General features: G+C 40.4%; 1 pseudogene; it reads left to right on the top strand.

Annotated features, from left to right (window-relative positions):
- LOC112396622 (uncharacterized protein C1orf87-like) overlaps positions 1–15,281 on the top strand; it is a 49,875-nt pseudogene extending 34,594 nt beyond the window's left edge.
- The last annotated feature ends 1,820 nt before the right edge of the window (positions 15,282–17,101 follow it).

Raw genomic sequence — 17,101 nt, 5'->3', positions numbered from 1 at the left:
AAAGTCAATCAGGGGGCAGAGGAGTGAGGGGAGAGCACAAGCCACAGCCTCTACTGGGGTTTCCATGGGAAAGGTAATGCAGGGCAGGGTAAATAGATCAGACCTGGCTGGTCTGAACAATTCCAGTGGGCTTTGGGCCCACTGGAGGCCCAAAGAGGGGCTGTCCCCTGTCTGATATCTGGACCTGGGTAGATTTAGGGTGGGGGAAATATTGGCTTGGTGTGTGAGAGTTAGATAAAGGAAGTGGTTGGAGATATGGACTTAGGATTGGTTGGTTCACATATTAAAGATGTATTAGCAGGCAAGCTGCTTACTATCTCTAGGAATTACTTAGCCCTTGAAGGGGCAGTCTCCTCCAGCCAGCAAGGCCCCCAAGATGTCAAACCATCATAAAATACAGAAAATAAAAAACATTATTAATACATCATACACCATGGCATGAGGGAATGGGATTTTATCATTGACCCTTGTTCCATCATTTATTCTGTTGTAACCTTTAATAACATTGCTCTTGGGGTGTAATATTCTGGGTGTTTTAATCTCTTCTATTCCATTCTTGACAAAGCTCACAATTGCCTTTGCTGCCCTTCTTGAATCTACTAATTGAAACAGCCCAAGAATAGCCCTATCTCTAATAATAGCCCTCCATTTGCCTATCAACATCTTATGGTCTACCTATTTTTTTCTTTGTCGCAAACACCTTCTTTATTGCATAAATGAAAAAATTGTCCATTTATTTATCAAACTTGTGTTAACAGCATAATGATGAAGTTAATGTTGACGTAACCTTTCTCTTCTGTGGGGATTCAATGACTCAATGACCACATGGGCTGAAGTCATTTGGAACTGTGAATGTGTTTTAAGTATTTGTTGACTCAGACTTCCCTGGTAGTACAGTGGTTAAGAATCCACCTGCCAGTGCAGGGGACGTGGGTTCGAGCCCTGGTCCGGGAAGATTCCACATGCTGCAGAGCAACTAAGCCTGTGTGCCACATCTACTGAGCCTGTGCTCTAGAGCTCATGAGCCACAACTACTGAGCCCAAATGCCACAACTACTGAAACCCGTGCACCTAGAGCCTGTGATCCACAACAAAAGGAGCCACCACAATGATAAGCCCAAGCACTGCAACGAAGAGTAGCCCCTACTCGACACAACTAGAGAAAAGCCCACGTGCAGCAACAAGACCCAGTGAAGCCATAAATAAATAAATAAATTTATTTTTTTAAAAAAAGAATTTGTTGACTCATTCATATTCTCCCTTTTTTCCACAACAAAAGGAGCCACCACAATGATAAGCCCAAGCACTGCAACGAAGAGTAGCCCCTACTCGACACAACTAGAGAAAAGCCCACGTGCAGCAACAAGACCCAGTGAAGCCATAAATAAATAAATAAATTTATTTTTTTAAAAAAGATTATTCATATTCTCCCTTTTTTTCTCTTTCTCTTTCTCTTCACCCACCCCTTCTGATCCTTACTACCATTTGTCTTTGTTTCTTTAAGATTCCCAACCAGGAAAGTGTCTACTGCAGCTCTGTACCAACTGGAGACCAGTCCCTGTCCTATATCCATGGCTTCCCCAGGAGAAACCTTAGAGACTGGTCCTTAGAACAGATGGCAAGGGGCAGCTCTGACCAACCCAGTGTGTGTATCCTAAGAGTTGTTGGGCTGTTTTCTATTGTGGTTGAAGGGGTATTATTTGTTGACTGTATATTTTGATGTGAAACACATAATAAGAAGGTCTGAGCATGGACTGGTGGACACCACACTCCATATGTCCCATCAGCTTTCAAGGAAGCTTCCCTGAGGAGTTCACAGGCAAACCTCAAATGATTCCCCTGAACATTGCATCTTACTTCCCCCTTCCTCCTTCCAGATCCAATGGGTCTCTAAGATTTGTTATTCTAAATTCTCATATAATCAAAAAATTATTTTCTAAAAGACAGATGATACACCTTAAGGAGCCTTCTAACAGAGCATGTACTCTGAAATGATTTCCTTCTTTTCTTCTCCTAAAGAAAAAAGTCCTGAGAAATTGTAAACTAATGAATATACCCAGACTGAATACTTACTTTCAAGTGTAAGTGTTCTTTCCTGTTCCTTTTAGGACAAGGCTTAAAAGTGGATGCTTTGATACCAGCCCAACTAGGCTTCTTCTTCCTTGCATTAGCATTTACTCATTTTGTTTTAGAGCCCTGTTAATTTGTTATTACTGTAGTTGTTTCAGGATATTGGCCAGAGGCCAAGTGGAACAACAAAAGAAGATACTTTTCTTCTTGCTGTTCAGAAGAGAACTCAAGTCATGCCTTTTGAGTTCTGGCTTATTAGACAAGCTTCAGAAAGAGCTGAAGATCCTGTCTCTTCAGGATTTCTTCTCCAATCTCAGCTGGGCCACCTCTTCTTCAGGCTTGAGGTCCCTCTGCAGTTACCAACAGTCAAGATCCTTTGCCAGCGATTTTCTGGGAGAGGATCTCCTGAAATGGTATGACCATCTTTTTATTTTAAGTGTGGGTTCCTTTTGTTTACTTGACTTGTACCCACCAGAGTAATAGAATTAAAAGGTAAGGTTCTTTCTTGAAAATAACCTTTACTATTGACCCATAAGATACAAAGCATATTTATATTCATATGCGGAAATCTCTAGTCAGATAAGACCCAAATAGAAAACAGATTTAGGTCTCAGCCTTGTTTAATTTCTCTTTAAAGGGTTTCCTGTCCAAACTTTCATTGTCTGCTCTTAACACCATTGGTATACTTACAGAATCAAGATAATGGGCCCACCTGAGTCTATTTACAAGCTGATCAGTCTATAGGCTCTGAGGTTAGAATGGAGAACTTATCGAAGATGTATCATGACAGCTCCTAGAGAGTTAAGAGGTGGGAGGTATCTTTGAAATATAATTCACCACCATCATTTCACTGAGTAGGAAACTGAAACCCAGAGGGGTTAAGGAACTTGCTCAGGGCACCCAGAGAATTAATAGTAGACCCAGGACAGAGATAAAGGCTCCCCAAAGATGAGAGCAGGGTTCTTTCTCTGAGCACTGCACTTCCCAAGCTCACATTGTGAGTGAATACAAAGCATAGCCCAAGTGTAACCAAATTCTGGGAGCTAAAGGAAAATATCCTAAAATAGGAAGAAATAATACCAATGGATAAATCATTTGTGAGCATGTGTTGATTGAAAATCAGGCCAAAACCAATCTCATAGGGCTTATCTGAGGATTTAGTAGTAAAATAAATGCAAATTATCTGGTCTCATGTTTAACATTTAGTAGGTACTCAAATAAATGTTAGTTCTATCTCCTGCCCATCCCTTATCTGTGAAAATAGAATCAGTTGTATGAGACGTATTTCGCAATACAATATCAACCTATTAGTACAAACTCTCTGAATCTTCAGTTCAAGCCAATTCTCCAGCCTGAGATCTAGTTTCTATCAGGACCTTATCTGGCTTCCTGTCCCCACTGCTACGTCCTCTACTGCCCTGGAGTTGTCTGCCCACCAGACCAGAGTCCCTAGCGTGTCATCCAGCCCAGCAATGGAAATGATGACATTCTTTTAGTCCTTTCCTATGTAAAAAAAAAAAAAAAAAAAAAAGTCTTGAGTTTTTCACCTAGGTAAATAAGGCCTTGCCCCTAAGTAATCTGACTATATCTGTTGAATATATCCATGTAAGAGATGTGTGTGAGGGAGAGAAGCTAGACGCTAGGTTATGCTATTGTAACAAATTGCCCCAAAGTTTCAGTGGCTTAAAACAATAAAAGTTTATTTTTCATAATGAGTCCACCCCAGGCTCTTCGCAGTACCATCATCATCTTAGCTCCAAACCCATGTTGATGAAGCAACCACTCTGTAGAACTTTTGGATGTGATGGCAGAGGGGAAAAAGAGAGACCTGGAGGGTGTCATGTCAGCAGTTTAATCCTCAGCCCAGAAGTAACACATGTCACTTCTGCTCACAACTCACTGGCCAGAACTGGTCATCACCCTACTCAACCACAAGACAACCAGGAAGTATTATTTTACTGTATGTCCAGAAAGGAAAATAAAAGGAATAGTTGATAAAAAGCACTAATAATTATTATATTTTAAAACCTGTTTTTAACAGTTTTAATGCTAAAACTTTTCCAAATACATGTTATCTCAGCAGGCATCTTCTTTCCCCTACATGTAAATTCAATGAGGATGTTCTGTTTGATATTTACTTTTCAGGTGAATTATGAAAAGCTACTCTGGTGTTTAAAAGTTGCAGCTTCAGATGATACACAGCAAAACAAAAGAGTTGAGGACAGCAAGGTGAAAGAAGCTCAGGGTGGTAGGCATCAAAGGTACTTTTCTCCCTTTTTGTGGGCATAGTGTTTGTAGACTGCAAGAGCTTGCAGGGATTGTGGAGGTCATACACTCGAAAACTTCACCTAATGCAGAATCACTTTGCTCTTCACCAACAGTTGACTTCTGCTTATAGTTTTTTATTTCTCTCTTGTACACAGGCGAGCATAGAAAGTTATTTGCAACAATTACCAGCTTCTTAACATCAAGCATGTGCCTTTTTTATGAAGTTGCCATGTGAAAGTGAAAAACCTCATTATGAAATAAGAAATGAGTGTATACCGGGGCAGAGCTCCAGTTCATACAGTATGATTCCAGAAATATGTTCAGTCAGTGAACTCCTGGCTTACAGGCACTAGTCCTTCACATAATCTCAAAGGAAAGAAATGACTCAACGTAAAAAATAGGATGTGAGGAACAGCGTTAGAAATGAGGCACAGTAAAGCATGATAGTCTCTGTGTTCTCCACGAAAAATGACAAAGTGCAGTGGTTAGGAGCATAACTTCCATTGACAGAAGCCTGGGCTCAATTCCTGTTTCTGCCCATTAGTGGCTCTGCAACGTTTGGCTGGTCACTTACCCTCTCTGTGCTTCCATTCCCCAACTGTAAAATGGTAACAATGATAGATTTCCCTTCACTTCATAGATTTGTAAGAGGAACTGAGTTAGTCAATGCAAAGTTCTTAAAAATAGTACCTGATAGATAGCAAGTGATATATAAGTGTTTTTTTACTATTTTAAACTATCCTACCAGAAGACACTCTTTCCCGTTACAAATAATGTGACATAGTGGTTAAGAGCCATGGCATTGAAGTGTATCACTTCACTCTAGGAAAAAGGCACCGTGTCCTATAAAAATATCCCTGGGCCAAGTAATAGACTTGATTCCTTTCTATGATGTGCCCTTTTTGACTGCAATACTTCAGTCAACACACATTCACTGAATGCCAGGCACACTTTGCTGAGCACAGTGAATTCAGAGATTGGCAAGGCCCAGTCTCTCCCTCAGGGGCTCACAGTCCAAAGAAAGTGATGCTGCCATGTGGGTACACCAGTCAACTATCACTTGGCGCCATTGCCCTGCTGAGAGCTGTAAAGCCCTGGCAATATTTAATAATCAGCAACCACACTTCACATAGAACAGATAGTGAGATTTGCGCCCTGAAGGGTAGTAGACGATGCACCAGAACATATTGCCACTTATTGGCAGATATGAGTCTTACGAATCCTAGACAGGAAACTTTTCTTGAGCCCTAGACTAGGTTATATCTCTTTGCTATATGACCCCATAGCCCTTTCTCTTTATAACAGTCATTGTGCTTGTAATTACTTCTTTGACATTTGAGGTTAGGAATGGTATCTTTCCTGGCCAACTCGGTGTCCAGCATACTTCTAGCATAGTTCCTGGCACATGGGAGATGCTCAATAAATATCTGTGGAATGCCATTGGCACTCCAGTTATCCAGAGAGCTTGCATCACTTCACTCGCAAGGACATTCGGATATCTACTGTATAGAAAAGGTGCATAAAGACATCATTTTGAATTCATCAGAGAAGGTGCTGCTGTATATAAACCAGACAGTGTGTTTATGGAAGTGCAGGACTGATGACCTGTAATTAATCCAGGCTCTTTGTTAATTAATGTACAGCTTAGAAAAAGGTCCTCCCCGGTTCCATCAGGTAGAGCCTTATATGGGGCACTCTGTGATGTTTAAAAAGCCTCCAGCATCACCAGTGGCAGCAGGAGCGGCAACGGCTCTCGTCACCTAAGTTGGACCAGATGAAGTAAACTCCTGCAGCAGGTTTTTCTACGAAATCCACCAGCTGCAGTAAATGGGTTCCATATAACACCTGCTCATTCAGTACTCCGTGTGCTGAGCCGAAGGCCAAAACCTTACGAATTCCTACCCACAGGAACTGGTGTTGCAAGAAAAGGAAAGAGGAAGGAAAACTTCTGATTCAAATCTGGGACAGATACATCAGATTTGTAAGGCCAATCTCTACAAGATCCACATGATATAGGAGCAAAACAGACTCAGCCCATGTCTTATGGAGCAGTCTACTAGGGAGGAGGTCAGACAGGAAACAACAGCTAAAAGAATAAGGAAGCAATTGCAACTTGAGGGAGACTTATTAAGGAAAAGAACAAAGAACTATGAAAGAGTCTCTCAAGCAGGGGGTTCTGGAGCAACAGAAGGGCCGCCGGTGAGCCTCAATTCCCAATTCGTCATTCAGGGACATCATATTGGCAGCTTGAAATCAGCCATGGTGGGAGTATTGGCACCATGAAAATTAGTAATGCTACAGGTTAGGGCTTTATCTTGGAGAGCTAGTCATTAAAGGTTTACCGGCACACCACTGAAAGGAAACTGATTTACATGAGTGGAGGTTGGGGACGTCATGGAATGTCCCTCTAGGGAAGTGGCACTTAAGTTGAGGGAGTGGAAATAAGGAAAAGCTTCACTGTGGAGAAGATACTGCAGCTTGGATCTGGGAGGACACATACATTTGAATGTTAAATGAGTAAACATCTCAAACTAGTTTCACAAAACAAATGACTATAACATTTCATCACCCTGTTGTTTTTTGCCAATTATTTAAAGTAACAATAGTCAGTTAGATACACTCTTTTAATAACTACTTACATTTGCATGCCAGGCGGTAAGTAAATAATTGTACCCAAACATTTTCTGGGTTTTCCAGATACAAAGAGCAGAGTCGAGGATTATGCAGGAAGTTCACCTGGTTCAAGATTTCCTTCTATATAGATTCCCTGGTTACAGGGATCTGGTAGGATCTGCTTTGCTTTGCCTTGCTTTGCTTGTGGCAATGGACAGTTTGGAAATTAGATTTGCTATCAATAATTATCTGGGCTTAAGAAAAGTAAGATAAAGCAGGAAAAGTAAACTACTATGGTCACTTCTTTTTCTAACCTGGAAAAAAAGAGTTAGTGGATTACAAGTTTTGGTCTATGTTGTAGTTCAATTGGTTGGTACCTCTGGGAGAACAGACTGTGGGACTCACTAGAGTGGAACAGACTTTAGTTAACCTTTGCAATCTCCACATGTAGTCCCATGATGAGGTTACCCAGATTTAGAAGGCCTTACTAGGTGGGTCCTCTCATTCCACAGTATGTATTGGGGTGAGAGGCGTGGTGTGAAAACACACAGCAGCTTTTTTGTTGTTGTTGTTAACATCTTTATTGGGGTATAGTTGCTTTACAATGGTGTGTTGGTTGCTGCTGTAGAGCGAAGTGAATCGGCAATACAGCTTTTTTTTTTTTTTTTTTGCGGTACGCGGGCCTCTCACTGCTGTGGCCTCTCCCCTTGCGGAGCACAGGCTCTGGATGCGCAGGCTCCGGACGCGCAGACTCAGCGACCATGGCCCACGGGCCCAGCCGCTCCGCGGCATGTGGTATCCTCCCGGACCGGGGCACGAACCCGTGTCTCCTGCATCGGCAGGCGGACTCTCAACCACTGCGCCACCAGGGAAGCCCCGGCCATACAGCTTTGAGTGGATCATCTTTTCACAGCCTTTCTCCTGCCTCTCCAAGCAGTACTGCCCCTCAAGACTCCAACTCCCAGTCAGAAGTGAACCACGACCTGTTGGAGATCTTGAAGATGGCACTAAGGGCAACCAAGGGCAAACTCAACATGGAGAATCTCAACCTGAGTTTTTGAAAAGAAGATCGCTCGTTCTCTGGCTACTGCCCCCACCCAAGGTAACCAAAATTAGATTTCAGATTCAGTCATCTCTAGAAGGCTACCTCGGGGCACTAGGTTTATAGTAAGAAGGCACAGTTATGTTATTCACTAAGAATAATACATACTGAGATACATAACTGGCTAGCTTTGAAAGTAGGAGTGCATATATACTATGTAGGTTCTAGGAGCATTTATATAATGTAAGTTCAATATTTATTGTGTAAGTCTAATAATCATTTCCCAAATTTCAATCAACCAGGAGGAAAGTGATGTGCTAAAGAATACAGAATGTTTACAGTAAAAGATTTCCTCTTCCTGTTTTTACATCTAATCCCTTATATGATAAATTGGCCATCCCTTTGGAAATCAAGCAATATCTCGTTTAATAGAAATTTAAAAGTGATTAGAAGACACTAAAATAAAAATTCAAATTAAAAAGATACAAGGCACAGTTATGATCTGTGTTCTGCCTGTGGATTACATTTCACAATTGTTTGTTTTCTGTGCCCAAGAGGAGAAAAACAAGAGAGAAAAGGAATTGTGAAAGGTGCAGAATTGGTCCAGGAATTACTTACACTGGGCTATGTTTTACGCTAACAATAGACAATATGACAATACCAAATAATCTTTCACAATGGAAAACAAATGTTTTTCTAAGGCCAAGTGTTCATTTCTCACACCCTCTACCAGCTTCCAGTGAGGTCAGCAGGTGGTACTCTGTTCCTTAGGGACACCAAATTGTAGGGACTGATGTGATTTATTACTAACAGAGATTAGCCTGCTGTTTGGGAGAATTAATTAACAGTGCAGATATGTTTCATGAAAGAGGATCCAGAACCATATTAATTCATGTGTTGTCTTTAGCCAGACAAACTCCAGTCATGAGGTTACCTTGGATAATGACCACTGTTACTGCAATTCCATTCTCAGCAACTTTCACCACCAAGCTTTACTGAGTTCTTCCTACAGTGCCAAACACTGCACTAAATGCTCTACTTACATTAACTCATTTAACACTTACAAATAAGTACAAGATCTAGGTAGATGTTATAATACCCATTTAATAAATGAAAAACAATAACAATGGAGTCTCAGAGAAGCCAGCTGAATCTCTCAAGGACCACAGCCAACAATAGGCAGAGCCAGGATTCAAAATACAGAAGAATACTGGAAATTGAGACACAATTAGAACTCCAATAGGCAGAATATATCTGGAAGGATATATTTGGAAGGAGTCCAGGATACAGGAGTTAGAATTCCAGAGGAGTAGAAGGAATTAGAATTTACAGACCCCCAAAACAAAAATATCCTATAGGAAAGATTGGAAAATGCCTTTCATCCAGGTAAACAGGGGTTAAGAATGGAGAGAGTCAGAGAATTCAGAAGAACAAGTGATGTTTACTAAGGAAGCAAGGACACAACATGCTGAAAGTGGAATCTTATTCTAGGACAGAAGTAGCTTTCTCTGTGCTTTCATTTATACAGTCAACTCACCATGCAAAGGCAAAGTACATGATAGTGTGTGTGCATGTATATTGTATACATGAATATTAAACATGCAAGCCTGTTTCACTAAAGAAGTAGACAACACTACGGGAGATTCCATACATCATAAATGGCCTTCATTATGTTATTGAGAAGATCAGTGGAAATTGACTAAGAAGGAGCCATTTCTTGTTAGATTGGAAAATACATAACAGCATCAGTGAAGCTTGAATGTTCTCAGATGCCCTGGTGGAATGGTACATAAATGACTTGAAAATCAAAATGAATTTACTGAAACTCTATGAGCCTCACATTTTCCATCTGGAAAAACTGGGTTCCAAATATCTTACCTCCTGTGTCTATTGTGAGGATTAAGCAAGATAAGTATGTAAAGGTACTTAGTATACTGTCTGATATATGAGGCACTCAGTAAATAGGTTTCCCTTCCTTATATTTAAAAAAAAAAATCTGTGTTTGGTGAAATTATCACTGCAAAATAGCCTAAGGAAGGAGGACCTTTCCCAGGGTCAAGTGATAGCCACATTGAACGCTGGCTATCAGAACGGGCCCTGAATGTCCTCCACCCTGAGCTGGCCCTGAAAGTTTAAATTTGTGGTTCATATCCAAGGAAATAGGGCACATTTTCCTTGAAGCTGGTCTGCCTCTCATGAGCCATCTGGCATCTCTTAAGACATCTGGAACTCATTCAAAGTATATTACAGTTCTGGGAGGCATGGGAAATAGAATTCTGTTTCCCCAGAACGTGAGACAAATTGAGGCCCAACAGACACTGGACACGGCAAGCAGCAGGGATTGCACCCCAACATACTTGTTCCTGGACACAGGACTTCAGAGGAGACTGGGAAAGGCCATCTGAGTTGGAAGGGTTTCACAGACCTCCTTAAGTTTCTCACAAAATCTATGCACCCCGTGCTGAGGGGAAAAAGAGCACATCCTCACAGCCAATATTTCAGATGGTTCAGAGATCATCTGCCTCTTCTCAGATAAATAAATGCAGTTTTGAAGGGTGATCTATGGGTCTTGTCACTTGAATCAATGGCATTGTTGCCATTCTCAAAGAAGAGTATAAAAATGTATCTAATATCTGTCATCCTCATTCTGTGGACTCACTCATTCTGTTCCTCTATCATATTTTTGATGCAATGATGGCTCAGGAAGAATTCCTGAGGCAACATGGATCCACATACATTTATTTATTAACTTCCCTGACCATTATTTAAATCAGGTGTAGAGTGAATAGTGTGTAGAACCTAAGAAGTTTCCAAGCATGCAGGTTCAGTTTAACACTTTTATACATAATCCATATTCTTTCATCCTCTTTCTGCTCTACATCACAAAGACCTCCCAAACTACTTGCAGACCTTCCTGCCAGGAGGAGCTGCTAGAACACAGGTTGCTCTACCTCTAATTACTCTTGCTTCATTTTCATGCAACTCCCTCATTATCATCAAGAGGGAATCCCTTTACTTAGAGAACTGGGGCTTGTGAATGTGAGGTTCACTCCCATGGCAAGACTACAGCAATGATACTAGTTTACCAAGTGACCAGAACTATAAGACATTCTTCTGCAGTTTGCCAGGCTCCTTTTTTGTACTTAGTTGTTTCTATATCAGTACACTCTGCCCTTAAATGATAAACGGTTTCTACTAGCTTCAAATCATTCCCTTCTTCCAAAGCAATAGCCAGATTTCTGAACAATATGGCATGTTTATTCTTACATTCAACATATTAATCACTCAATGTGTTCTGTGTGATAAGACACTAAGGACAACAAACTATTATGATTTCAGTTCCAGAGTTCTCCAGGAGCTAGGGGAAAAGGTAATGTTTTAAACATGATACAATTCTATATGTAAAATGCAGTGATGGCAGTAAATTTGAACACAGAGAAGGAACACCAACCTAGCCTCACCCAAAAACTCCAGAGGAGATGATGCAAATACTGAATCTTAGAGGACGTGTGAATTTGGCAAAGAACTGGGGGAGAGCAGAGGAAGGGACAGGAAAGGTATTCTAGGTAAAAGGTGCAATGTGAAATGTCACTGAAGTAAGAGAGAACATGGCTAATTCAGGGAACTGTAAGCCATTTCATATAGGCAGAACACAGTAAATATATGGTGGCTGGGGACGGTGGGAGATGCTGCTCAAGTTGATGTTAGAATGGAAAGGAGGAACTTGTTTTTGAAGGGTCTTTCTAAGAAGTGTGAACTTTATCCTAAAGCCCTAGTGGAATCATTGAAGGATATTAAACAAATGAGTGATATGATCAAATCTGATATTTGAAAAGAGCACTGTAATAGAATGTGGAGAATTAGAGGCAGAGAGAACCTTTAAAAGACTGTTCCAATAATTCAAGCAAGAAATTATGAGGGTTTAGACCAGGGTAGTAGCAGAAGGGATGGCGATATTAAGGAGATAGAAAAGTAGGTCTTGGTGACTTAATTAGACATAGGTCCTGAATTCAGAAGAATCAAAAATGACTACCAAGGTTCTGGCTTTGGCAACTTGGTAGGTGGTGGTACCGTTCTCTGAGATAGGAAATAGAAAATCAGTAGTTGGGGAGGTAAAGGAAAGGATGATGTGTTCAGTTTTGAACATGTTGATGTAGGTTGAGAGCTTAAAGCTAAATGATTTAAGGGTCTTCAGTATGGAGTTGAACCCTTGGGAGTAATTAGGATTCCTCAAGGACATAATGGAAAGTGAGAAGGGAAGGTTGAGGAGGACGCTCATTGTTAAGGAGTAGGTAGATGAAGACAAGCCAAGAAAGTAGACTAAAAATCATCAAGAGAAATATGGCAGTGGTCAAGAAAGTCTAGAGAATAGATTTATGGAAGTAAGGCATGATCAGCCATGTCACATGCTGCGAAGAGATCATCTGTAATCAGGACTGAAAAGTATTCATTAAATTTGAAACTGTGGAGGTTACTAATGCCTTGGTAAACACAATTTAAGTAGAGTGATGGGGTAAAATGCAAATGGAACCATAAATGGGAAGGGAGGAAGTTGAGAGAGCATCTGTGCCTCACTGTCTTAAGGAGCATTTTGAGGAAATGAATATTTATTTTACATGTCATTTCCTAAATAACATAAATATTTTATTTACATTTGATTTTTAAAATGTCGTTATTGAACGAAGAAACTATACATAGCCAAACATTTTCTTATTGAACAAGGGACATCCTAATGAATATGGATTTTTAAAATAATCCTAGATAACACTAAATTGCCAGGATTTTCTGGTAGATGTTTCTATTGCTCTTCCACAACTGTCACTGTCAGTTCCTAGCAGCTATCAATCAATCTGCTTCTAGGAACCCTGTACTATTTCTAATCTGCTGTTCATTTAGCCTGGAGCAAAACTCAATGTTGCCAGAAGTAAATAAACTGTTTTTAGAATAACGTCTTAATATTGATGCTTAAAAATACACTAATATGCTCTAATTATGAGGATAAGTCTATTTTTATTTATTGAGTAAAATGGCATAAGGTGACTAATTTCTACCTCTCTCAATTTATTTTTTTCCAACCTATGCCCATACACATTCCACTCTTCAGGACCTTCAACTCATTCATTCATTCCTAATTCATCCATGTATTCATTTATTCAATAACTAGTTTTCAACACTGTGCTAGGAATGGTGATAGGAAAATGAAGGAGACGCAATTCCAGCCCTCAGCAAACCACTGTCTTTTAGAGAAGCTCTCATGAACAGATATTTACTGTCCAGTGAAAAGGGGTATAAAACTATAATAGGGTGAATTATGCCAAAATATATGCAGTTTATAAAAAGCACCATGCTCTTTCTCACCCATCATTTATACATGCTTTTCTTCTGCCTGGAATTATACTCAACCCCTTTTTCTTCTGGCAAACTATTATTCATATTTTTCATGTTTTAAATAGATCTTTTTCCTTCCCTGACATACTCTTCTACAGCTAGTAAGTAACATGTGCAAGTTTCTAACCCAGATTGGCTGTTTCCTTGCATAAAGACAAATGAAAATTAACTTTTTGTCACTGTATTAAAATCTAGGTTATATTATTCAAGTACGGTCAGACCAACAGATCAGGAGATGATTGCCATTGAAAAGACAGTTTGTTACTCAGTTCCCAAGAGGAGGGGAATGGAACACTGCACAGGCCACATGGGGAAGCACCAGGAGGTTAGGAGGCAGAGAGGATGAGGGAAAACGTGGGCAAGAGCCTTTATTGTGGGATGGGTGAGACGAGTAAGAAGGCTTAGGATTGGCTAGTTTGAATAATTTCAGTGGGCTCAGGGACATAAGGGCCATTCCTAGTTGCCTAGCACTTGGCCCTTGAGTAATTAGAACATGGAAATAGTGGCCCAAAGAAGTAGTTGGTTTGCAGATGAAAGACACACTTGCAAGCCAGTCCTTCACTATCTCTAGGAATTGGCTAGCCCTGGGAGAGAGGCAGTCTCTCCAGGATCAGCAAGGCCCCATGATGTCAAGGCATCAGAATAAAAAGACATGCTTAATACAGTCAGTGTATGGAAATTCCTCTAAAAATAATAATAGTAGCTACAATTTTTCCAAACACTGAATTAGACATTTCTTTTCTTTTCTTTGCCCCTTTCTTCCTTCCTTTACTCCTCCCTTCCTTCTTTTTTCTTTCTCTTCCTCTCTCTCTCTTTCTTGTTCTCTTGCTCCCCTTTCTCTCCTTTCCTCCCCTCTCTTCTCTTCTCTCTTTCTTCTATGTCCCTTCTTCTTCCTTTTCCCTCTCTTCCTTTTCTTCATTTCAACAAATATTAATCAAATGTCTACTAAAATCCAAGCATTATTCTAACTGCTTATTTTCTCTTGAGGAGTAGAAAATACTGGTCTTACTTAGTAGATGGAGTAATTGGGAATAAAAAGGTTCAGTAACTTCCTGAGATCACACAAATCACAGGCAGCATATCCCGTATTCAAAATTAGTCATGTTTTATTCTTAAGTCTCTATGTTTAAACATTATGCTAAACACAGAACACATACTATCACAACTCTAAAAGTTTGACGTGTTTGAATCTAAGTATCACCCACCAACCAACTTCAGAGATGAACTGGTTTGTCAGCTGGACTCAGAAAATATTAAGTACTTGGGAAACTGCAATGACCCTTCATTCATCCATCCCACAAACATTAATTGAGCACCTGATTTCTAGACTAAGTTTCATCATTTATTAACTATGTGACATTGAGAAGGTCACTTAATCTCTCTAAGCCTTGATTTCCTTATATATAAAATACAGATAGTGATAGTAACCTTACTAATACAACAAGCTGCTTTGGTAAATCAAAGTAGTTGTAAAAAATTACTTTGTAATTTACTTATATAATAAGTGTGTATAATTTCTAGGTCTGGACCACCCATTCCATGGCTGACAAAAATGTAATTTCAGCATTTCAAAGTTCAGTGGCTTCTGAGTCATGAACTATATCTTTGTGTCAAGCAACTAAAAATGTGTTGGTGATGCACATTCAGTTGGACATTCTTGTCCTAAATGGTATCTTAATGGTATAATGCACTCCTGGTTATTAATTTTTTGTCCAAATTATATAAGTTCTAATTATAGGAGGGAAATTCAAATCTTAATTTCATTATATTGAAATTTTAAATCTTTTCTTATTTGCAGGTCAGGGCTATATGTGGGAAACATGGATTGTATTTGACTTTGAGCCTCCTGGAAACATTGCTTAACCATCAAGATTTGGGTTACCAGGATGAAATAAAGTAAGTCGATTTTTTATTCACATGGTCCTTTATTAGAATACCAAACACATAGATGTGTATTTAGGCTAGAAATTTTATGTATGAAGCAATCAATTTTATCACCTAAAGACAGAGTTAAGGAATGTTTGCTTATATTAAGAACAGAGGATCTTCTTGGTCATAGAAAAACAAAAGCAGTAAACTTCCACTTCCAGTTTACTGGTAAATAGTAAATCAGATGTACCATTTCACCCTAAAAAAATAAAAAATAGAACAAAATATATGAAGCAATATTTTTCAGACTTCGGACATCAGGCAGCATAGAATAGTGATTCCTGAGAGAAGGAAATGAAGTAAGCTCAGTTTACTGAACAAGAAGAGGGATTCCAAACTGAGCCCAGCATTCTCCTTGAGCTAAAGGGACAGAGTATGAAGTTCAGGAAGCCCAAGAAGGCTAGAATGTCCAGTACAAAGTAGCAGCAAGGGGAGATCCCCTAGGGGTACTTTCTGGAGATTTCCAAAGAGTTGCCCTCATGTCTTCATGTGAAGACTTGGCTAATGCATGCATTTGAGGAAACTACACAAGTCCAGAGAAAGAAACACCAAAAGAAAAAGGTGGGTAAATTTTTAGATCTCACACAGATTTGGGAATAGTTCATATTTCCACCAATCAGAGAGAAACACATGTGGCATTGATTAGAGTCCCCAGAAGGGTATTGTGCTGTAGTGGAGCCTAATACATGAGAAATTGGAGTCTCAGAAGGAGAGAAGACAAATAGGGGGAAAGAAAAGAATGTTGAAAAAACAATGGCTATAAGTTTTCTGAATTTGAAGAAAACTATAAAGACATGGACCTAAGAAGTTTAATGAAATTCAAGTATTAGAAATTTGAAGTAAGCCATACCAGGGTTCATCATAAACAGATTGCTTAAACTAGCAGTAAATAAAAAACCTTAAATGCAAAAGAGAAAATGACAAATTACACATAGAGCAGCAAAGATAAGAATTACAACAGATTTATCATTAGAAAAGATGTAAGCAATAAGACAGTGGAAAAACAACCTTAAAGTATTGAAGGACGAAACTATCAATCTGGAATTCTAAATCCAGCAAAACTATCTTTCAAAAACTAATGCGGGGGAAGATGGCGGAAGAGTAAGACGTGGAGATCACCTTCCTCCCCACAGATACACCAGAAATACATCTACACGTGGAACAACTCCTACAGAACACCTACTGAATGCTGGCAGAAGACCTCAGACCTCCCAAAAGGCAAGAAACTTCCCACATACATGGGTAGGGCAAAAGAAAAAAGAATAAACAGAGACAAAAGGATAGGGATGGGACCTGCACCAGTGGGAGGGAGCTGTGAAGGAGGAAAGGTTTCCACACACTAGGAAGCCCCTTCGAGGGCAGAGACTGCGGGTGGTGGTGGAGGAAAGCTTCAGAGCCGTGGAGGAGAGCACAGCAACAGGGGTACAGAGGGCAAAGCAGAGAGATTCCCGCACAGAGGATCGGTGCCGACCAGCACTCACTAGCTCGAGAGGCTTGTCTGCTCACCCGCCAGGGTGGGCGGGGCTGGGAGCTGAGGCTCAGGCTTCGGTGGGGGCACAGGGAGAAGGCTGGGGTTGGCGGCATGAACACAGACTGCAGGGGGTTAGTGCACCACGCCTAGCCAGGAGGGAGTCCGGGGAAAAGTCTGGACCTGCCGAAGAGGCAAGAGACTTTTTCTTCCCTCTCTGTTTCCTGGTGCGCGAGGAGAGGGATTAAGAGCTCCACTTAAAGGAGCTCCAGAGACGGGCATGAGCCGCGGCTAAGAGCGCGGACCCCAGAGACGGGCATGAG

This window comes from Neophocaena asiaeorientalis, unplaced genomic scaffold (genome assembly GCF_003031525.2).
Source record: "Neophocaena asiaeorientalis asiaeorientalis breed wild unplaced genomic scaffold, Neophocaena_asiaeorientalis_V1.1 scaffold581, whole genome shotgun sequence".
Taxonomy (NCBI): domain Eukaryota; kingdom Metazoa; phylum Chordata; class Mammalia; order Artiodactyla; family Phocoenidae; genus Neophocaena; species Neophocaena asiaeorientalis.
The sequence above is the reverse complement of the archived record's forward strand: the minus strand, read 5'-3'. Positions and strand labels throughout refer to the sequence as shown.